We start from the raw sequence: 17,657 nt of genomic DNA, 5'->3' as shown, positions 1-17,657 counted from the left end.
GAAGTGTAAGCTGATCCCTGTTCGTCTGCTAACAGCTATTCGTGAGGTTCCAGTTTGGAGTGCTATTTTGTATCCAGTTCGGGAGTTTGGTGTATCCTGCAGTAGCTGTGCCTGTCTCTCAGAAAGGGGCTTATCGCCTAAACGGATTTTAACCCCTGGTCTGCTGAAACGGTCCGTTACATTGGTGGCAAGCAGCGGGATCGTTCCTACAGCCAGAAGGACAGCTACAGGAGACACCATTTCTTTGGATTTTACAACTTAAGGGCAACGCATGTCTCAGTACAGCGACCCTAAAAGCACCAGGATGGAACCAGCAGTGTTATACGAGGAGGAGGACCTGGATGGCCGGGATGCATTAAGGAAAGGCATCTGGTACCAGGCCCTGGATAGTGTACAATACTAGAGGGGTGAGAGTCTCCCCAGTGAAGAGCAGCGGTTGCAGAAGCAAGTGGCCCTGCGGATGCCCTTCCTGGGAGAGCAGCCCCTGGAGGAATGGGTGAAGGATCTAGAGCACCGGGTATGGCAGGAGCTTTGGCTGGAGGATGCCTACCAGGCGCTTAGGTGGTATATGGCACAGTATATACCCTGGACAGCCGAACATGACAAGCCAGAGGGAGAGGCATTTGATGGTCCTGGCTTGTTATGGGAGTCCTTTGCAGAGCCTGACTTCAGGAGCCCTGCACAGTCCAGACTTCAGGACATTTTCTATGAGAGGGAGGCTAGGCATGAGTGGGATGACCCCCATGAGGTAGAGCAAGACCTGGCTCACCTAGCAACCCTGGAGTGGGAACTGGAGCAGGACTACCGAGATCTCTTCCACTCCATTGAGAAGGCTCAGCAGGACGGTAAGGTGACAGACCCAGATCCAGACCCATTCAGCTGGGCAGATATTGTAGAGTGTTACTGGGAAGGACCCCAGGTGGCCGGTAGAGATGGGACCGAGGTCTCTCCACCGGTCCTGCAGGGAATTGGGAGCCCAGTCTCCATTCCCCAGCGGCAGTGTGAAGTGCAGGGAGAGGAGAGCAGCGTCCTCCCTCCCCAGCGGCAGTGTGAAGTGCAGGGAGAGGAGAGCAGCGTCCTCCCTCCCCATCGGCAGGCTGAGTTACAGGGGGCAGAGGTAGTTGTTCCTGCCCCCCAGCAGCAGAGTGATATGCCGGGAAGGCAGTGTGAAGTGCAGGGAGAGGAGAGCAGCGTCCTCCCCACCCCAGCGGCAGGCTGAGTTACAGGGGGCAGAGGTAGTTGTTCCTGCCCCCCAGCAGCAGAGTGATATGCCGGGAAGGCAGTGTGAAATGCAGGGAGAGGAGAGCAGCGTACTCCCTCCCCAGCGGCAGGCTGAGTTACAGGGGGCAGAGGTAGTTGTTCCTGCCCCCCAGCAGCAGAGTGATATGCCGGGAAGGCAGTGTGAAATGCAGGGAGAGGAGAGCAGCGTCCTCCCTCCTCAGTGGCAGGCTGAGTTACAGGGGGCAGAGGTAGTTGTTCCTGCCCCCCAGCAGCAGAGTGATTTTTTGGGAATTGGGAGCCCAGTCTCCATTCCCCAGCGGCAGAGTGTCCAGCAGGGAATAGAGAGCCCAGTCTCCTTCCCCCAGCAGCAGTACACTGTATTGGGAGCGGAGACGGTCGGTCGCCCTCCCCAGCGGCTGGAAGTATGTATGGGAGAGGAGCTCGTTACCCCCTCTCCCCAGCGGCAGCTTAACGCACCAGGGGGAGACAGTAAGCCCCACAACAGTGCAGATGGGACCGTGGTCTCTGCACTTACAGCACAGGGGGTAGAGACAGTCGGTCTCCCCCTCCAACAACCAGACTCCAAGCCAGGGAGCAACACAGAGACCAGGAGTACCAGCTTCCAACATAACCTTGGTGGACTCACTGGACAGAGACAGGCTACCAAATGCAACAGGTCCAGTATTGGGTTGTGGGTGGGCTGCCAGACTAACTCAGGTACCGACTGGCGTGAGGTCAGGTACCTGGTTAGTCTTCCCTGGGGGGGGGAGATGTGTGGCGAAACCAACCTCGCCACTGGGTTTTGGAGAGGACTGGCTGCTGGCCTCTTGCCCCTGGATTATGGGCCATATACTAACTTTTAAACCCCTGAACCTATTCAAGTGAATTTTGGATAGGTTTGTCCCCAAGTTATACTGTTTAAATTGATGTTAGTTATATGTATGGCCAATGTAAACTCACAAAGTTGTAACAATTTATAATAAGTGTAACTTGTCAGCTTGGGAGGAATATGCTGGGTGTGTTTCTATTGTGCCATTGTCCCATTGTGTGTTTAAAGGGTGATGTCTGTCCTGTTGTCTGCGCATGTGTATTGGTGACTTCTCCTTGTCTTGAGAGATAATTGGATTACGCCTCGGTTGTCTCCGGGACAGAGAGGAGGAAACCATGATGCATTGTGTATTGTCTCTGTGTATCCTACAGTGCGCCATATCTGTCCTATGTCACAAGTCTTCCTTCTGGTCCCCTAGGGGCATGTACTTACATTGTATGTGTTGTAACATATTGATTGGCTGTATTTCAAACCCCTGTGGGCGGTCCTGTATTTGCAACAACTGTAATAAAAACTGTAATACTCTTCTCCACGTGAACACAAGTGTTTTGAGTGCCGGCTCCATCTTTTGCCAATTTATAATCAGAACTAGGGGTGTTTCTTTTGAGCCTGAGCACCAGGCGTGGTCAAACCCAAGTGAGCCAACTGCTTTATCCTTTTCAATGTAATAAAAACCAGGCTGGGTGTGCCAGAACCTGAGACCACTGCTTGACCCTCAACACGGAGCCTTGTCTCGTTATTGGGGGGATTCACTGTATGCTTTTAGAAGACCGATTGCCAGAAGTGTAAGCTGATCCCTGTTCGTCTGCTAACAGCTATTCGTGAGGTTCCAGTTTGGAGTGCTATTTTGTATCCAGTTCGGGAGTTTGGTGTATCCTGCAGTAGCTGTGCCTGTCTCTCAGAAAGGGGCTTATCGCCTAAATGGATTTTAACCCCTTGTCTGCTGAAACGGACCGTTACAGTACATGTGACAACAATCTCCCGTATTCTTCATATGTCTGGGCTATGGGGTAGAGTGACAAGACAAAAGTCTTTTCTACGAGCCAGGCTACATTTTGCAAAAACACATCTGAAGTCTCCCAAAAGCATCTGAGAAAAGGTGTTATGGTCTGATGAAACCAACGTTGAACTTTTTGGCCATAATTCCAAAAGATATGTTTGGCGCAAAAACAACACTGCACATCACCAAAAGAACACCATACCCACAGTGAAGCATGGTGGTGGCAGAATCATGCTTTGGGGCTGTTTTTCTTCAGCTGGAACTGGGGCCTTAGTTAAGCTAGAAGGAATTATGAACAGTTCCAAATACCAGTCAATATTGGCACAAAACCTTCAGGCTTCTGCTTGAAAGCTGAACATGAAGAGGAACTTCATCTTTCAGCATGACATTGACCCAAAGCATACATCCAAATCAACAACGGAATGGCTTCACCAGAAGAAGATTAAAGTTTTGGAATGGCCCAGCCAGAGCCCAGACCTGAATCCAATTGAAAATCTGTGGGGTGATCTGAAGAGGGCTCGCAATCTGACAGATTTGGAGTGTTTTTGCAAAGAAGCGTGGGAAATTTTGCCAAGTCAAAATGTGCCTTGCTGATAGACTCATACCCAAAAAGAATGAGTGCTGTAATAAAATCAAAAGGTGCTTCAACAAAGTATTAGTTTAAGGGTGTGCACACTTATGCGACCATATTATTCTATTTTTGCTTTTTTTTCTTCCCTCTACCTAAAAGATTTCAGTTTGTTTTTCAATTGAGTTGTACAGTTTATAGGTCATAATAAAGGAGGAAAATGTTCAAAGAAACCTGACATTTTAAAAGGGGTGTGTAGACTTTTTATATCCACTGTATATCTAACCCCTTAATCGGTCTTTTGTGGAAGCAGGTATAGCACACCCCTCAATCAGTTTTTTTGGGGGGCAACTGGTATGTCACACCCATTGCAATTAGTTGTTCCAATAGCGTTTGTCCCTTTATATATCTGAGGTATCGTAGCAGAACCGCACACAACTGCTGCACAGTACAAATACACTATATAGAAAGTATATTATAGGTATATCACACCCTTGCCTCAATCAGTTTTTTGGGGGGGGGCAACAGGTATATCACACCCATTACAATAAGTTTTTTCAATAGTGTTTGTCCCGCTATATAGCTGCGGTATTGCAACAGAACCGCACACAACTGCTGCACAGTTCAAATGCACAATATAGAAAGTATATTATAGGTATATCACTCCCCTGCCTCAATCAGCTTTTTTGAGGGGCAACTGGTATACCACACCAGTTGCAATTAGTTGTTCCAATAACGTTTGTCCCTCTATATAGCTGCGATATTGCAGCAAAACCGCACACAACTGCTGCACAGTTTAGGCTACTTTCACACTAGCGTTCGGGGCTCCGCTTGTGAGCTCCGTTTGAAGGGGCTCACAAGCGGCCCCGAACGCATCCGTACTGCCCTAATGCATTCTGAGTGGATGCGGATCCGCTCAGAATGCATTAGTCTGGCAGCGTTCAGTCTCCACTCAGCAAGCGGACACCCGAACACCCGAGCGGAGGCAAACGGATCCGTCCAGACTTACAATGTAAGTCAATGGGGACGGATCCGTTTGAAGATGACACAATATGGCTCAATCTTCAAACGGATCCGTCCCCCATTGACTTTCAATGTAAAGTCTGGACGGATCCGTCTGAACTACTTTCACACTTAGAATTTTTTCTAAGCTATAATGCAGACGGATCCGTTCTGAACGGATCCAAACGTCTGCATTATAGGAGCGGATCCGTCTGTGCAGACAGCAGACGGATCCGCTCTGAACGCTAGTGTGAAAGTAGCCTTAAATGCACTATTTTTTTATTTATTTTTACTTTAAATCTTTATTATTTTTTACATCATACAAAATAGTTATAACAATCTTCTAATTACCTAACGTTATATACCCTCTCCACCCTCCTCCCTTGTTCATTAGATACTCACTCTTGAGGGGAACAAAAAAAATAAGTCTTGCCCCTCTCTCACCACTATACACCCCCGACCCCAACCAAGAACATCCTTCATCTCCTAGGGAATAACTACGTAAGCCATTTCTGCCATATTCTAACAAATCTTTGTTTTTTCTTAATATTTACCAGATTAAATTCCTCTCTAGCCAGTGTGGTTTTGGTAGACTTCTCCCATTCCCTAACCGTGGGAGCCATACTACCTCCCCAATGTGCAATAATACACTTCTGAGCTTGGAAAAGAAGTTTAGATGCAATTTCTCGATGTTGTGGGACATCAATTTTATCCATCACCCCCAGTATACATATCTCAAATTGGCTAGGGACTTTAAACCGATGATATTGCTCTATTCTGTCGTTAACCTTTCCCTAGAACTCTTGAGTCTTTATACATGTCCAAAGTATATGGACGTCATCCGCCCCTGCTTCTCCACATTTTAAACAGCTAAAATTTTTTGATTTATAACCCTTCATTAGTATCTTAGGGGAGTAATATAAACGGTATAGTATATTAAATTGAGTAATCCTTTGGGAGAAGTTCTTAGAGACCCTATTTTTCTCCTTTATAGCCAATTCCCAAAACTCTGCAGTGGACATCCATGTCATCTTTCCATTTGTACATTAATCTATTGGCTGCTTTATTCTTATTCTTTTTATGCAACAGACCTTCATATATTTTAGAGATTAATTTCCCCCCTGCTGTTATCCTAGAGATGTTCATTAACGGCAACGGGAGGGTGTCAATTTGTGTACCTTTTCTTAACAAGGTTCGTAATGCTTGTTTCAGTTGTAAATAAAAAACCTCAGATCTATATTACTAGAACCATACTCATTTTTAAGGTCTTCATATATTATTATATCCCCCTGTCTCCATACCTTGCCCAGATAAAGTTGTCACTGTGATTTCATAGTAAAGAGATCACAGAGAGGCACGGAGCATTATCAATCATGTTAATGCTCCGTGCTTCTGCAGTCTGCATCGGGTCTTGGCTGTCATTCACGGAGCGGATGTCACGCACGGCATCCGCTCGTGAGAAACAGCCCTTATTCTTTGAGGTCGTGGATAAAACTTTATCCACTTCCAAGATATTTAAGGGAGCTTCCAGAATTTCACATTGATCTGTTAACCTAACGATCATAATTTTCTCCAAAAACTGTTGTATTTGGACCAGATTTTTTTTGTCTTCAAAGTAATCTTTAAGCAGTTCTATTTTAGCCCCTTGTTTGGTAGTTTTATGTCCTGATTTATCTAGTAAACAATGGATATAGTTTTTAGTTTTTTTGGGGTCGCTACCAAGGCTGCTAACCTTTTTCCCGGGATATGAGCGTAAATATAATTATCTCTCACATAATTTTCTTTTTGCTGTTCCGCCAATAAAAGCCGCTCATCTTCCAGTTTGGAGACTTTTTCTATCCACTCTTCATAATTTTTATCTATGGGGTTTTCAATATACTTTTTTTCATATTTTTCCGCCTCTTGTTCAACCTCCATTATTTTTTTCCTTATCCCTTTCTTGTATATTGCTGTATATTTAATGAAAATCCCCCTAATATATTCCTTGGAAGCCTCCCATGCTATATTTTTTTGCTGCTGATCCCTCATTCGTATAAAAAAATTCAGTTATCTCTTTCAAAATCCTATCGTGAATCCCTAATATATTTATCCAACATATATTTATGTGCATCCCTCTTGTTTGTTTTTTTGGCGTGCTTATACTTATAATAATTGGATTATGGTCCGAGATCCCACGCTGACCGTATTTAACCTGTTCAATCTCAATTGAACCTTTATTATTAGTGAACACTAAATCAATCCGTTATAGACCCCTATAAGTCTTTGAAAAACATGTGTATTTTTTTAGTTTATGGTGCATTACCCTCCAAATATCAATCCATCCCATTTCCTGTGTGATATTTTTTAACTTAGATCCTGTGCTAAACATTTGAACATTATCGGCTCTGCATCTATCTATTTTACTATCCATAACATTATTGAAATCACCCATTACTAAAAGTGGTTTATCTCCTACCTTAAGCACAAAATCGTGAATTTTTCATAAAACATCTATTTTAAAGGGAGGCGGTATATAAACATCTGCTATTATCCATGGTCTTCCTTCCAATAAACACTCAATCAGGACATATCGACCTTCCTCATCTATCTCTTTTTTCCCTATTTTAATGTCTATGTCACGATGTACTAATATACTCACCCCTCTAGCATATGATAAATAGACTGAGTGAAAAGAGTGCTGTATCCACGGCCTAGACAGCCCATTTATTGTTTCACCTATTAAATGTGTCTCTTGTAGGCAGACTATAGCAGGTAAAAATCTGTGAATTGCGTCAAAAACTGCCACTCTTTTTACACCCCTACTCAGTCCTCTGATATTCCACGAGATAATTCTCATAAAGACCTATTTATGCCTCTAGACATTTCCAGAGTGTAGTTGGAGAGGCCCCGGGAGGAGAGAGAGGGAGAAGCAGAGGAAAAAAACAAAAAAAAAACACCCATCTCGACAAGAACAAGCGGTACAGTAGAATAGCTAACCTACCCACCCCATTTCCCTTCTGAATGAGCCAGTCTAACTTCAGTCCTGGTTTTCTAACTTAGCGGTTCACCCTCCCAGCCAACCTCCAGCCCACTTATCCCTCAGCTCCTTATCTTTTCTTTAATCCATACTTCCACCCCTTCCACTGTATCAAAAACCCAATTTTTATTCTCCCATTCAATCCGTAATTTAGCAGGAAACAGCATCAAATATTTCACGTTATTCAAGCGCAATTTTTTTTTTCACATCAATAAACCGATTTCTTTTCTTTACCGTTTCTTTTGCATAACATTACAGTTGTACCCAAATATTCTAACTTCCTTTTTTCCCTTGACCAACGCAATATCTCCTCCTTATCCCTAACTGATAATAAGTTGAATATTATAGGTCGTGGTCTCATACCAGGTAGGGGCGGTTTTTTCAGGAGTCTATATGCCCATTCTACAAAGTTCTTATAGTCCGAGACGTCCGTGCCCAGTTGGTGCATCAACCAAGTTTCTAAAAAAGTGCAGGGATCTTGTCCCTTTGCACCCTCTGGGATCCCAAGACATCTCAGATTTGCCCTTCTGGATCTATTTTCTAAATCAAGAAGTCTATTTTTAAGATCCCTATTTTCTTCCTTTGGGGAGTTTTTTTCTTTAATTGTTATCTGTAAGAGGTCCTCAGAGTCAGATGCCTTTTTCTCAATTTCGATCAACCTTTCTTTATATTTTTGCTCATCCGCTCGGAGGAACCCCACAGACTCCCTAATATTTCCAGTCTGGAGAGAGAGGTCCTGTATTGCCAAGTTACATTTTTTTATTTCTTGGAATATATTGTGCAGGCTAGGAACCTGTTCCTCTTTAGCAGAAGCATTCTCCTCCAACTCCTTTAGCTGTTTACTACGGCTCTCCCCAGACTGGAAACCAATCTCAGATGCCCTAAGGGCAAAATTTCCCTCTAGAATAGACTTCTCCTCTTCGCCTACCACTACATCCCCTTTTTTTTACCACGCATATTAGTCAAAAGTAGGTATTTGTTTTTTTCAGTTTTTTTTTACCATTGGGGAGATTGAGGTATTTAACTAAACTTGCCCCTTACCCCTTTTTCCCACCCCCTGTCTAGCCATCTGTAGTTTTTCCCTACACTTCTCACACCCTCTCCTCCTCCACTCTCCTCTCCTTACAGCCCCTCAAAACTCTATCAAATGAAACATCCAAAAAATTAAATAAAGTCGTATAGACCCAAGACCACAGCACATTAATCAGATATTCAAAAGATAATCATCTGCTACAGTGGTTACTAGATCCATATGTTCAATGATAATTCATCTCTATTTAGTCCATTACCATTATAATACAAAAAGCTTGGTTGAAGATTGCGTTATTTTAGAGCTCACGCTCAATCTATTGCTCAGTCGATTGGTGGCCTGAAAGTCATTAACAATAACTCAGTTGTTTTAGAAGGTTTGATGAGTATATTTGAGCCATCCATTCATCTAATCAATTTGTGTTCAGCCATATGTCCACAGCTCAAACAGTTAATACCATAAAGTCAGTAGCAGTCATTCAATTGGCTCAGTTCATTTGCAAAGTTAGTTGGATTAGTTCAAGCCCTCAAGTCATCCAGCCATCCCCTGTTTACAATATATATGTCCTATAACAAGGCTATCCTGCTTTGGATATTCACAGCAGGGATAATTAATATGGGGATAATAGGGATCAATAGTCCTCAGTTAATTTGCAGTATTCCTCAGGTTAGTTCAACCCCTCGGTTCATTCAGCCACTTCACTTTGAACCATATACCCCATATCAGACTCCAGCAGTTGTAGGGTTAGCAGCTCAAACTGTAAGTGGCAAACAAACAGTAACAATCATTACCAATCGCTTTTCATAGCTCTGCTAGTGTAAAAAGTTCTCCACCACCTCTCCACAGAGCTTCAGGGGGGGGTCGGGGGCGCCACACAGATCCCAGATATATGCCTTTAGGATCCATTCCGTGGCCTCCTTTCAAGAATCCCCAACCTTCTCCCTCTCTCCACTGCCGTCCCGGAGCACACCAAACAGCAAGCAACGGACCTCAAGATCTCCAAACAAAAGGAGGGGCAACAGACCTCTCACATCTCGTTCTCTGAAGAGGAAAGGGGGGGGGGGGAGGCACTCACGAACCACAGAGTCGGCCCGGCCTTCTCTCAGTCCAGCCCAGTGATCAGCTCCAATTCCGCAGCCTGTACAACACAGCATGCACAGCAAAGCCAGGGCAGTCGGACGACAAGTTGCGGCAAGGCAGGTCAAAAGTACGAGCCAGATATTCAGATGTTAATCGGCGGTATGACCAGCAATTTCCACGGCATGTCCAGGCAGCAGGCGGGATAGAAGGGGAATCAGCACAGCGGCAGGGGAGCTTTGCCGGGGACACAGCTTTTCATCAGGCTGGGAGCTCCATGGCTGGGAGGGAGGTGCGTGCGTCACCTGCGTGTGCCCGCCCACATACCGCCTCTCTCCTCGAACGCGCTCAGAAAATATGGCACAACAGTGACATTACCAAGAACCGTACTCCCTCCAAAATTGATGAAAAGACAAGAAGAAAACTGGTCTGGGTGGCTACCAAGAGGCCTACAGCAACATTAAAGGAGCTTCTGGAAAGTACTGGCTGTGTGGTACATGTGACAACAATCTCCCGTATTCTTAATATGTCTTGGCTATGGGGTAGAGTGGCAAGACGAAAGCCTTTTCTTATGAAGAAAAACATCCAAGCCAGGCTACATTTTATAAAAAAAAACACATCTGAAGTCTCCCAAAAGCATCTGGGAAAAGGTGTTATGGTTTGATGAAACCAAGGTTGAACTTGTTCGCCATAATTCCAAAAGATATGTTTGGTGCAAAAACAACACTGCACATCACCAAAAGAACACCATACCCACAGTGAAGCATGGTGGTGGCAGAATCATGCTTTGGGGCTGTTTTTCTTCAGCTGGAACTGGGGCCTTAGTTAAGCTAGAGGGAATTATGAACAGTTCCAAATACCAGTCAATATTGGCACAAAACCTTCAGGCTTCTGCTTGAAAGCTGAACATGAAGAGGAACTTCATCTTTCAGCATGACATTGACCCAAAGCATACATCCAAATCAACAAAGGAATGGCTTCACCAGAAGAAGATTAAAGTTTTGGAATGGCCCAGCCAGAGCCCAGACCTGAATCCAATAGAAAATATGTGGGGTGATCTGAAAAGGGCTGTGCACAGGAGGTGCCCTCGCAATCTGACAGATTTGGAGTGTTTTTGCAAAGAAGCGTGGGCAAATCTTGCCAAGTCAAAATGTGTCATGCTGATAGACTCATACCCAAAAAGACTGAGTGCTGTAATAAAATCAAAAGGTGCTTCAACAAAATATTAGTTTAAGGGTGTGCACACTTATGCGACCATATTATTTTATTTAAAAAAAAATTCTTCCCTCTACCTAAAAGATTTCAGTTTGTTTTTCAATTGAGTTGTACAGTTTATAGGTCACAATAAAGGAGGAAAAAGTTCTGAAATGATTTATATTTGTCTCATTTTTTTACATCAAAGAAACCTGACATTTTAAAAGGGGTGTGTAGACTTTTTATATCCACTGTATATCTAACCCCTTAATCGGTCTTTTGTGGAAGCAGGTATAGCACACCCCTCAATCAGTTTTTTTGGGGGGCAACTGGTATGTCACACCCATTGCAATTAGTTGTTCCAATAGCGTTTGTCCCTTTATATAGCTGAGGTATTGTAGCAGAACCGCACACAACTGCTGCACAGTACAAATACACTATATAGAAAGTATATTATAGGTATATCACACCCTTGCCTCAATCAGTTTTTTTGGGGGGCAACAGGTATCTCACACCCATTACAATAAGTTTTTCCAATAGTGTTTGTCCCGCTATATAGCTGCGGTATTGCAACAGAACCGCACACAACTGCTGCACAGTTCAAATGCACTATATAGAAAGTATATTATAGGTATATCACTCCCCTGCCTCAATCAGCTTTTTTGAGGGGCAACTGGTATATCACACCAGTTGCAATTATTTATTCCAATAGCCTTAGTCCCTCTATATAGCTGCGGTATCGCAGCAGAACCGCACACAACTGCTGCACAATACAAATGCACTATAATATGCTTTTTATGTTAGAATGTATATTATAAGTACTGTATATCACACCCCTCTGTATATAACACCTATCGATAGCACACCTATACCAGTCCTTAAAAATACTTTTGTTGCCCTATTAGCTAGCGTTTGGTGTCCCTAACAGCCTGTCCCTGCTCCACAAAGCAACCTCTCCCTACACTGACAAAATACAGAATGTAAAATGGCAGCCAGATCTGGTTCTGTTAGAGGGTGGGTGTCACGGCTGAGGATGGGGAAAACCCTCAGCCGTGCGATGCCAGAAGATGTTAGTGGCTGCTCGGCCAGGACGACAGAATTAGGGAGCAGGTCACCTCCTATCGCGTCCCTAATCTGACCCTGACTCCTAACCATATGAGCCAACCCTGATGGTGGGAGGGCTCATACACCGGAACCTAATATTTCTACTCGCCCTCAGGATTGCCCTGGAACAAGGAGCAGGGTAAGACGACCTGTTCCTTCTGGACACGGAGGAACAGGAGTCTCACTGGCCAAGCTGCAAGGAGATGGGGTACATAAACAAACGTATGGATATGGTAGGAGAACTTCTGTAACGGGGTTCCGAAGGTGCACTCGGTCCCCTATTGCCCGCAGAACTGTTGCTTAGCTTTGGGAATGAGGATCTGTGTTTGACCTCATTCCCAGGGCGGCTTTATTGCTGGGTGGCTCCCTGCTCCTAAGTCTGCCTTGAGCGCCGAGATGATCACTTAGTGCTCAACTGGTTGGTCTGTCGGTCATGTGACACTGGCCACGTCACATGACCCTCACTCCCCACTATAAATACAGGCAGCCTGCTAGCCACAGGTTGCCTGTTAATTTCTAGGTTCCTGGCTATTTGTTGGAATACTGAATACTCACCTGATTCCGTTCCCTGACGATCCTTTTGCCTGCTCCTCCTGTACTGCGCATCCATCCTGGTATTGTGACCTCGGCTCCCACCTGACTACTCTCTTAGGACTCCTCTTGTACTTCTCTACTCTCCTAGTATTTGACCCCGGCTTCTCCTGACCATTCTTTTCTTAACCCTTTGTACTGCATAGCTCTCTTGGTTCTGACCCGGTCCGTTCATGTTCCATATTTTGTCTTGTCTGTCTTCCCTGCACGTATCCTAAGTTAGGGACTGTCATCCAGTTGTCCCCTGTCATCAGGACTCGTGAGGCAAGTAGGCAGGGCCAGGTGTGAGGGTGGAGCGCAGTGGTAACTATCCTTCCCCCTGTGTGTGTGTGGACGTGACCGTTACAGATTAACAGGCCCAATAACCACTGTATCATGAATCCTCTTACTACCCTGACTGACCATGTCTCTAACTTGACACAGAGGGTGCAGGAGCTAGGAGAGAAACTCTGTTCTTGTGAGTTAGGGCAAGGTTCTTCCACTCCTCTGTCCTCCAGTCCACATTTTGAACCCCAGATCAAGCTCCCAGAACCCTTTTCTGGAGACCGGAAGAGGTTTCTCTCCTTTAAGGAGAATTGCAAACTCTACTTCCGTTTGCACCCCGTGTCCTCCGGTCCCGAGAGCGAACACGTGGGGATTATCATTTCTCTACTACAGGGGGATCCCCAGGACTGGGCATTTTCGTTACCTCCTGGGGCCAGTTGTCTAACTTCTGTGGAGGTTTTTTTTCAGGCCCTGGGTACCCTCTATGATGAACCAGACAGGGCCCTGGTAGCCGAGACGACTCTTAGGGCACTGGTTCAGGGCCATTTCCCTGCGGAGGAGTATTGCACCCAATTCAGACGGTGGTGTGTCCCCTCAGGATGTAATTAACCAGCCCTGAAGAGTCAGTTTAGGTCTGGTCTATCTGATAATTTAAAAGATCTATTAGTCATTTACCAAATTCCTGAGACCTTAGAGGAGATGATGACCCTAGTTGTCCGACTTGACAGACAAGTTAGAGGGAGACGACAAGAACGACAGTTCTGTTCTCAGATGGTGATCCAGCCAGAGGCCTTTTCCAGGGACAACACTAAGGTCCCCACCAAGGAACCCATGCAGGTTGGCATGACCCAGGGTAATCTTCGTCGTAGACGCGGAGAGTGCTTCTACTGTGGAGATCCTGGCCATTGGATCAACAAGTGTCCTAAGAGGGTCCTCTCTGACAAGTCTCCTAAGGCAAGACAACCTAAAGACCAGGTACACCCTGATATTTCTAAAGGTAAGCTTTTGGTACCCATAACAATTTCTCTGGGGGTTAATAAGTGGCCGCGTAAGGCCTTTATTTACTCCGGTTCAGCGGCCAGCTTTATTGACTTTGAGTTTGCTTGTAAATTGGGTATTCCAATGTTTGCTTTACCTACACCTATCCATGTCATGGCTATTGATGCTACTCCCCTGATTGGTGGTACGGTGAGGTCATGTACCTCTGAAATTTCTCTGTCCGTGGGTGTGTGCCACTCTGAGAGATGTTCTCTTCTAGTCCTGGAGAACCTACCGGTTGAGGTGGTACTAGGGTTGCCTTGGCTCCGTTTACATAACCCCACAATTGATTGGTAAAAAGGAGAGTTGGTGAAATGGGGACCTAAGTGTGACTCATGCTTGTCCGTGGTCCAGGCTGGGGTTTCAGTAAGGTCTAATACATTACCCTCTGTTATTAAGGAATATTCTGATGGGTTCTCGTCCCTTACTCCAGAGGTTCTACCCCCCCATAGACCTTATGATTGCGCCATAGAGCTAATTGAGGGTGCCGAATTTCCTAAAGGTCGAATTTATAATCTTTCAGGGCCCGAACGCAAGGCTATGGAAGATTATACTAAGGAGAGCCTTGCTAAAGGGCATATTAGACCTTCAGTCTCTCCTATGGGAGCAGGGTTTTTCTTTGTTAAAAAGAAGGATGGTGGTCTTAGGCCTTGTATTGATTACCGGAGATTAAATAAAATCACTGTCCAAAATAGATACTCTCTCCCATTGATTCCGGATTTATTTAACCAGGTTTTGGGGGCAACCTGGTTTTCCAAGATTGACCTGAAAGGGGCATACAATCTAATCTGAATCAAGGAGTGAGACGAATGGAAGAAGGCATTCAATACTCTGATAGGACACTTTGAATATCAGGTGATGCCTTTTGGACTCAGCAATGCCCCAGCTGTGTTCCAAAACTTAATGAACGATATTCTTATGGAGTTCTTAGGTAAATTTATTATTGTCTATCTTGACGACATTTTGATATTCTCTCCTGATTTCGAATCTCATGTGTCCTATGTCAAACAAGTATTAGAGGTGTTGAGGGAGAACCAGCTATCCGCTAAGCAAGAGAAATGTGTCTTTGGTGTACAGGAGATACTGTTTCTAGGGCATGTTTTGACTCCTCACGCCTTTAAGATGGATCCTGGTAAGGTTTTAGCAATTAAGGAATGGGTAAGGCCTTCATCCTTAAAGGCTTTACAATGGTTTTTGGGTTTCGCTTATTACTACCTTAAATTTATCATTAATTTTTCTGTAATTGCTAAGCCATTGACCGACCTTACTAAGAAAGGGGCGGATTTGGAGAATTGGTCTACCAAGGCCATTTCTTCATTTGAAACATTAAAAAAGTCATTTAGTAGCGCTCCCATTCTGATCCAGCCTGATCAGGAGAGACCCTTTATTGTGGAGGTGGATGCGTCCGAGGACGGCGCAGGAGCAGTCCTTTCACAAGGTCCTGCTAGCCTCACTAACCTGAGACCGTGTGCCTTCCTCTCTAGGAAATTCTCTCCCACGGAGAGAAACTACGACATAGGGAATAGGGAGCTGCTGGCTATTAAATGGGCATTTGAGGAGTGGAGACATTTTTTGGAGGGGGCAAGGCATCGAGTAACTGTTGTCACTGATCATAAAAACCTAATGTTTCTCGAGTCCGCTAAGAGGTTGAATCCCCAACAAGCCCGATGGGCTCTGTTTTTTACCCATTTTGATTTCTCTATTACGTTCAGGCCGGGAAGTAAAAATGTGAAGGCAGACGCATTATCTCGCAGCTTCCATGCTTTTCAACCCACTGAGACGCCGCCTGAATCCATCCTACCAACAAACATCTTCTTAGCGGCTCTAACCCAGGATATCTCGGCTCGCATTAAGGCTGAACAACATCTGGCACCGGCATCCACCCCAACAGATAAGTTGTTTGTTCCCGTACAATTTAGTCTCCAGCTGTTGGATGAGTGTCACAATTCTGCCTTTTGTGGACATCCGGGTGTTGAGGGCACTAAGGATCTGGTTTCTAGATCTTATTGGTGGCCCACTCTGACCAGGGATGTCAAGTCCTACGTGTCAGCCTGTGAGGTTTGTGCCAGGTCTAAGACACCTAGGACTCACCTTGCTGGTAACCTACGACCCCTACCCATTCCCAGTAGACCCTGGTCCCATATCTCGATGGACTTTATAACTGACCTACCGCTGGAGGAGGGTAAGACTGTGGTTTGGGTAGTGGTCGATAGGTTTAGCAAGATGGTCCATTTCATTCCCCTGTCTAAACTTCCGAATGCTAAAACCTTGGCGTCTATTTTTGTGAGAGAGATTGTTCGTTTACATGGCATCCCGGAAAATATTGTTTTGGACAGGGGTGTGCAGTTTGTGTCCAAATTCTGGAGGGCCTTCTGTCAAAGATGTAAAATTTTGTTGTCTTTTTCTTCCGCCTACCATCCTGAGAGTAATGGGCAGACTGAACGCCTTAATCAGTCTGTGGAACAATTCCTGAGGTTGTATGTTGCTGATGACCAGCAATTATGGGACAAATTCCTTCCGTTGGCTGAATTTGCTTTGAATAACCATGTCAATTCTTCTGCTGGGGTCTCCCCTTTCTTTTGTAACCATGGTTTTCATCCCCGTTTTCATTCTGGGTAGTCCGTCTCCTCCTCTAACCCTGAAGCTGATAAACTCTCCTCCGAACTGTGCACAGTTTGGGCCCGGGTTCAATCGAACCTAGAAAAGGCTCAAAGTTCTCAAAAACTCAAGGCCGATAGGAGACGTTCAAGGGGGGTGAACTTTCAGGTTGGGGATAAAGTATGGATAATATTTGGTGGAAGCAGGTATATCGCACCCCTCAATCAGTATTTTATTGAAGCCGGTGTATTACAGTTCTCAATCAATATTTGGTGGAAGCAGGTATATTGCACCCCTCAATCAGTATTTTGTGGAAGCAGGTATATCGCACCCCTTTATCAGTACTTTGTGAAAGCCGGTGTATCGCAGGCCTCAATCAATATTTGGTGGAAGCAGGTATATTGCACCCCTCAATCAGTATAATTTAAAAAAATCTCTTCCCTCTCTTGATCAGGCACTGAGATCCTGCTCGTGCACCTGCTACTCTGCAGGTCTGACACGCTCTCCACTGTGACCTGATGAGCACGTCAGGTCATAGTGCGTGTCTCCAGGTACTACGTTCTCACACTGTGTGCATCAGGACGTAGTGGAGAGTGAGCTGGAGCTGCAAAGTAGCAACAGTACCCGATCAGGAAAAGAGATCTGAGCATGGGGTGGAGAGTGAGCCGGCCTGACTGCTTCCCAGCTCCACAGCTAGAGCCGCACTTGAAGAAGCAAAGAGCCACATGTGGCTCAAGAGCCACAGGTTGGCCACCCCTGGCCTAGTACATAGCCACAATTCGCGACCAGCCTCAGAGGGCACATGGCTAGACCGGAAACCACTTGGTACGTTCTGGTGTGGGTCCTGTATGGCATGTAGCTATTTGAAAAACACTAAAGTTAACACCTGCTCGGTCACCAATAAGAACTATGACATCAGAGATTTCATCAATTGTAAAAGTAAGTGGGTGGTATATCTCGCCCAGTGTACCTGCCCCAGGGACTATGTGGGAAAAACCTATAGGGAATTCCGGAGACGTATTCTTGAACACATCAATGACATAAAAAATAAAAATGATACTCCCATAGCGAACCACATGTGGGAATTTCACAGTGGTGACCCTAAGTCCCTGAAATTTTCTTCCC

This window comes from Bufo bufo, chromosome 1 (genome assembly GCF_905171765.1).
Source record: "Bufo bufo chromosome 1, aBufBuf1.1, whole genome shotgun sequence".
Classification (NCBI taxonomy): domain Eukaryota; kingdom Metazoa; phylum Chordata; class Amphibia; order Anura; family Bufonidae; genus Bufo; species Bufo bufo.
The sequence above is the reverse complement of the archived record's forward strand: the minus strand, read 5'-3'. Positions refer to the sequence as shown.